This window comes from Nicotiana tabacum, chromosome 13, assembly GCF_000715075.1.
Source record: "Nicotiana tabacum cultivar K326 chromosome 13, ASM71507v2, whole genome shotgun sequence".
In the NCBI taxonomy this organism is placed as follows: domain Eukaryota; kingdom Viridiplantae; phylum Streptophyta; class Magnoliopsida; order Solanales; family Solanaceae; genus Nicotiana; species Nicotiana tabacum.
This window is the reverse complement of record NC_134092.1, coordinates 41483448-41490168: the sequence shown is the minus strand read 5'-3', so window position 1 is coordinate 41490168 and position 6721 is coordinate 41483448.

Below are 6721 nucleotides of genomic sequence, written 5' to 3'. Positions count from 1 at the left end.
ACAAATAACCACTAACATGATTCAATAGGCTCACAAAGGGGTACAGACATAAGAAACATAATATCATGAAGCTTAGCAATAAATTCAAAGCATATCATAGCCTAAATACTACCCCGAGCATGGATAATACCCCGGTACACGCACATAGTCTCAACCCCTCGCATGTGCGCCACCCATAACGCGTGCCAACACTAATAACTCAGGCAACTAGTGCCTCAACCAAGTTAAGGTAACATACTTACCTCAAGCAAACCACCATTCCAATACGAGTCCAAATATATGTGTTTCATCCAAATTCGACCTCAAATCGACCCCCTAAATCACCAATTTTTACTCTTCAAAAGCCATTGTAAAACCCCCCAAGTTTCTTCCTTAAATCACATAGTCTGGGTGTAATAATCGATGGGGGAAACAAGATCTAACATTAAAATCAAGTAAAGATTACTTACCCTTTAATTTGTAGTGAAAAACCCTCCAAAAATACCTCTACCCGAGCTCCAAAACTCAAAATAATGAAAACTAACCAAACACTCAAAATATGTATTCAGCCCAGTAGTCTTCGCATTTGTAGACCAAAATCCTGCTTCTGCGGTACTGGATCTGCAGAAAAACCATCGCAAATGCGGGAACCACTTAACTCTCGACTATTCGCTTCTACGGACCTCCCGTCGCTTCTGTGCATCCGCTTCTGTAGACGGAACTTCACTTCTGCGTAAGCGCATCTAAACTCACATCTCCGCATCTACGGACTCTGCCTCAACCAGCACAACTTCGTATTTGCGTATCGATGTCTGCTTCTACAGGCTTGCACCTGTGGCAAAAACCTCGTAGGTGCAATAATACCAAAACAGGTGTGCTCAACAACATGGAAATGATCCTAAACTCATCTGAAAACTTGCGCCCCTCATGACCCCGTCCAAACACACCAACTAATCCTAAAACACAATACGGACCTCCTCGAGGCCTCAAATCACACAAAATAATATCAAAACCATGAATCGCACCTCGATTCAAGCCTAAGGAACTAATCAACTTCTAAAACTCATGTCGAAACACATCTAACAAACTCGGGATGACCTCAAATTTTGCGCACAAGTCCCAAATAATATAACAAACATATTCCAACTCACGTAACAATAATACGAATCCGATATCAACAAAGTCAACTCCTAGTCAAACATGTAAACCTTCCATACCTTCAAATTTCCAACTTTCATCCAATAGAACCAAATCAACCTAGGAACCTCCAAATCCAAATCTAGACATACGCCTATGTCCAAAATTAACATACGAACCAATCAGAATCATCCAAATACCATTTCGGGCTCGTTCACATAAAAGCCAAACTCCAGTCAACTCTCACAACTTAATCTTTCAACCTTAGAACTAAGTGTTCCAATTCGATCCAAAACCTCCCCAAAATCAAACCAACCACCTCCTACAAGTCACACAACAAAAAATACACATGCGGGGAGTATCAAATAGAGGAACAAGGTTCAAATACACAAAACGATCGGTAGGGTCATTACAAGCATAGAGGACTAATCAGACCCTTGAAGATATGTTACAAGCTTGTATAATTGACTTTGGTGGAAGTTGGGATGAACACTTTCCCTTAATAGAGTTTTCATATAATAACAGCTATTAGGCGAGTATTGCTATGGATCCTTATGAAGCATTATACAGGCATGGTTGTAGATCTCCAATAGGGAGATTTGAACTAATAGAGACACCCTTGATCGGGCTAGAGCTGGTCCAAAATGCTTTGGAGAAAGTGAGAAATAGCTTAGAGTCAACAAAAGTTTTATACGGACAAGAAACATAGGCATATAGAGTTTAAAGAAGGCAACAATGTGTTCTTAAAAGTGTTTCTCATGAAGGGAGTCATGAGATTTGGGAAGAAAGGAAAGCTGAGTCCTAGATCTATTAGTCTATATAGAGAAGGATAATGTGGTTTATGAGCTAGACTTGCCAGCAAAATTAGCTGATGTTCATCCAGTATCTCATGTATCGATGTTAAGGTGGTGCCTTCATGACATAGCCCAAGCTATTCCCATGGATAAGGTGGAGGTCAATGAAAGCTTAAATTATGAAGCGTTTTCCATCGAAATTCTTGACAGATAGGTTCGGAGATTGAGGACCAAAGATATGGTGTTCGTTAAAGTCTTGTGGCATAATCATGATTCAAAATAGGCTACTTGGGAAGCGGAAAAACATATGAAGAAAAGATACCCTCATTTGTTCGTGAAAAGAGGTATGTAAATGGTTAAAGCTTTCAAACGTTTTTCTATTTAAAGGTGTGCAAATTGTGACTTAAGCCTACTTGTTCGACATTCGAGAATGAATGAATCCCTACATTTAAAGAAAGCAACAACAAGTTTGGACAAGGATTTCAACTAGGGTTCTTCCATAAGGTAAGATCGTCAACCCTAACTCGAATCGAGTATCATCATGGATTTATAAACGACGTTAGTAGATGGAATCTTAGTACATAGCTAGAACCTTATAACTCTTGAAAGATAGAAAACTTGAATTTATTAGGGTTCTTAGAAATTTACAAGACCACTAATAGCGATTATAGTTGTCAACCTTGGTGATAGAATTCAATATAGATTCACGTGTTTGGCGATTTTTGTTTGAATTGAAGCATATATTTTTCAAAAGAAAGAAATCAATGTGAGTTGAAATAATATTTTTACTAAAGTTGTCTTCTCATATAGTTCATGGTTTACAAAGTTTATAAATTATTTAGAATGTTAATGTGGATTCTTACTGTAGCGACTGAGCTCACGTTATCCACTAGAATGGTAAAAATATACTTAGGTTATACCTTAATTAATTTTTCAAGAATCATCAAGTGTTCTAAAATTTTGGCTCATGCATCTTACATGACTTGTATATCTTTTTGAAATTATGAAATGTCTGGATTTCTTTCTTATGAACTTATAGAGCTGTTTCAGATGATAAATAAGAAGTACAAAAGTGAATTTGAATTATTTGATTAAAGAAATTTTCGAACTATTCTGAGAGCTACTAGATCTCTAAGAAAGGTTAGTAGCTTTAACGGTTTATGACACCTCGAAACTACTCGTGCCAGAGTAGGTCTAATAATGCACTATTGGTTCGGGCACTATAAAGAATAGCCCTGATAAGTCAAAAGAATGCGAGCATGCTAGAATATTGAATTGTGCGGCACCACAAGGATGGAGCCTAGGCGATCAGGCTGGGATCGTCCTCGACTTAAACAACAATAAAAAATATGTCAGAACCTTGGTACTCCCTAGAAAAAGAAAAGAGAAGAATGAAAGAAGAGTTTTTTGTAAAATTAATAAAAGAAATTTTTTCCTAAGAAAGTAAAGATGAGTTTTATCAAAGACCATTTTTTAAATTTTTTATTTTTTGAGACCTCCTGACATTATTTATATTTTGTATTTTGTTTTAGTTATTGATAATAAATATCGCTAAGCACACAGCTTAGTGGTATATTTGCTTTAAAAATGTTTTATCAAAGAAATATGAATTATTTTTCTTAATTGTTCATTTGAAGCTTTAAACTTTTACTATGTCATGCATGTGTATTCTTTCAGAGACTCATTCCAGCTTTAGTGGGAGGATTTTTTTATTTACTGAGTACCTCTATCGTGTACTGACGTTCCATTATTTTTCTATAAAGATCCAACTAGTCGTTTTGACTTCTAGCTTTCTGTTTTATGATTCGAGACCTTGAGTAGGTTCATTTGATGTAATATAACTTACGTGCAGGGTTGGCGTCCGACACCTGGAGCTAAAATTTAAGCCTTTTGTTATAAAACCTCATTTCGTACTTAGACTTTATTATATCATTTTTGGAGCTAGGGAGCTCAGATTTAGGTGACTTTTGAAGCGGTTTTCACCTAAGACGATAGGGTAAGTGATTATCACTCAAATATATAATTATAAAATAAATATATTATTAGTTTTGGATCTAAATCAAGGAATCTAAAAGAAGAATTTGATTGAAAAGAAAGTGCATTTTAAGATTTTAAGTGTCGATTTAGACTCGAATTTGGAATCTAAGCACATATTTGGATGTCACAATCCAAAATCTCACCAAAGTTTGTTATGGAACCTAATTTGTTCACTAGGCAAGCCAATACTTAATCAGCATTCACAAAATCCAATTATTAAGCCATTAACTGTCTTTATAATATAATTAACAACCGAAATAAATTTCAAATCATTAACATAAGCACATGATCCATAACAGGGTCTAAATACGATCACAATTATCTAGCCAACTGCCCAAAATCTTGTGACACTACATCACGAGCATCAAATGAAAGTAACTAGAGTCAACTGAATAAATACATCTGAACGGAAAAGAAATACATGAATAGAAAATAGATAAGTAGGGAAGGGGACTCCATGTGCTGCAAATCAGATCAAGTAAAGCATCTCACCACGAAGTCTCCAATATATTGCTCCTACTCAACTCAATGATACCGCTAACATCAGTCTCATAACATGTACAAGATGTGCAGAAGTGTAGTATGGGTACAAAATCGCGGTACTCAGTAAGTATCAAGTCTAGCCTCAAAAAAGTAGTAGCCAAGGGTCAACATCGACACTCACTATCCATGCAATAATCAAGTAGAGCATAAATAAAATACGGAAATAAGAATATTATCATCAAATGAGTACGACATCTCAAAGAAACACATATTGCAAAGAATTTAGGCATGCTTAACAGATAGAGGGAGAAATTAAGATATTAACACCTCGATCCACATACCAAAACATGATTCATATCAACAACAATTATATCAAATCATTGCATAAGTGAAAGATATGTATATATGCATGCGCAGAATCTAAATCAATGTGTATAAGAGTCAATACATGAGTCTAAGCTATCAATGCATGCCCCTGATCCAATACCAACATATGTAAGAGCCAATGCATGAGTCTAAGCTTCCAATGCATCCTCTTGATCCAACATTAACAACTCACGACACAAATCCATGTGTCTGACACAAGCCACGTGTCCAATAAGCACAAAAAGGGTCACCGGTGCCTACGCTCACAAGGCCCAAGGTAACATGGGTAATCACCTGACTCTGGAGGGACGGATCCATATCCAAGCACTAATCATTTAATATTTAATGACCATCAATCAATCGTTGCAGCACACAACCCATTCCAATAATAATATCATCGATCAATCATTGCAGCACGCAACCCATTCAGATCATAATATCATCAATCAATCATTGCGGCGCGCAACCCGTTTGCATCATAACTCGGTTGCAATGTTGTCATGCCCCAACCTCGGGGAGAGCGACCGGTGCTCAACTGAGTTAACTCGGTCGAGCAAGCCTATTAAACCTTTCCTACCCGACTCATTCATAATAAAAAATGGAACGCATCACCATTTATAAAGCAGGGGAGAGATCAGTTATATAAATATATAAATGTTGCTATTTCATTTTTCATTACATACATTATGTCATAGTTAAGTTTTCAAAGTACAACTCGATCCGACGACTACCCCAACATACATACATGACCCACATAAACGTCTACAGAGCCTCTAAAGGTACAAAAGAGCAACATGACAATGCCGGTAACAAGGCCCCGGCTATACCTCAAAATATGAAAACTTATACAAAATAAAGGATTACATGACCCCAGGAAGAAATGGGGCTCACCAAGACTTCTGTGATGAGTGTGAGGGAGAGCACCACTATCTGCGATCAGCACTATCTGTGATGGAACCACCTATATCCATTCAAAGATGTAGCACCCCTGGCAATAGGGACGTTAGTATGTAAGGCAAACACCAATCTTAGTAGAATGAATAGTGAAACAAAGAGAAGGCAGTCATAATAATCAATAAGTACTTCATAGAAATACAAAGAAACACCAAGTAAGGATCACATAGTTTCCACTTCAATTTTTCCATCTTTTTTTTTAGGTTAATAATCTTTAGTGCCAAATCCACAACTAATAATCCCTTTCTTCAGCTACACCAACACTGGATCATTGTATTGCTTTTCCTTGACCTCCGTCACAAGCGATGATTCCGCCCTGTTCCGCACAATCACTCCCACTTCATTAGAGTCAGCAAGACGAACTCCTAAACTGGCCAACTGGTGAACCTCCCGGGCCAAGGGCCTTTGACATACCTCCAAGTGAGTCAAACTACCCATAGATTTCCGACTAAGAGCATCCGCCACCATATTAGCTTTCCCCGGATGATAAAAACCGGATGATACAAAATGTCGATGTCATAATCTTTGAGCAATTCAAGCCACCTTCTATGCCTTAAGTTCAATTCCTTTTACTTAAAAATGTATTGAAGACTCTTGTGGTCTGTGAATACATCTACATGAACTCCATACAAATAAAGACGCCAAATTTTTAATGCAAAAACCACCGCCGCAAGCTCAAAGTCATGAGTTGGACAGTTCTTTTCATGATTCTTAAGTTGCCTTGAAGCATATGCTATAACCTTACCATGTTGCATTAATACACCAACAAAACACACCAACAACGATCCTTGAAGTATCGCAATACACCACAAACCCCTTGGTACCCTCTGGCAGGGTCAATACCGACACCGAAGTCAATCTTGATTTCAATTCCTGGAAGCTCCGTTCACAAGCATCGGACCACTGGAACTTAACTACCTTCTGCGTCAATTTAGTCAATGGAGAGGTAAGAGTGGAGAACCCCTCCACGT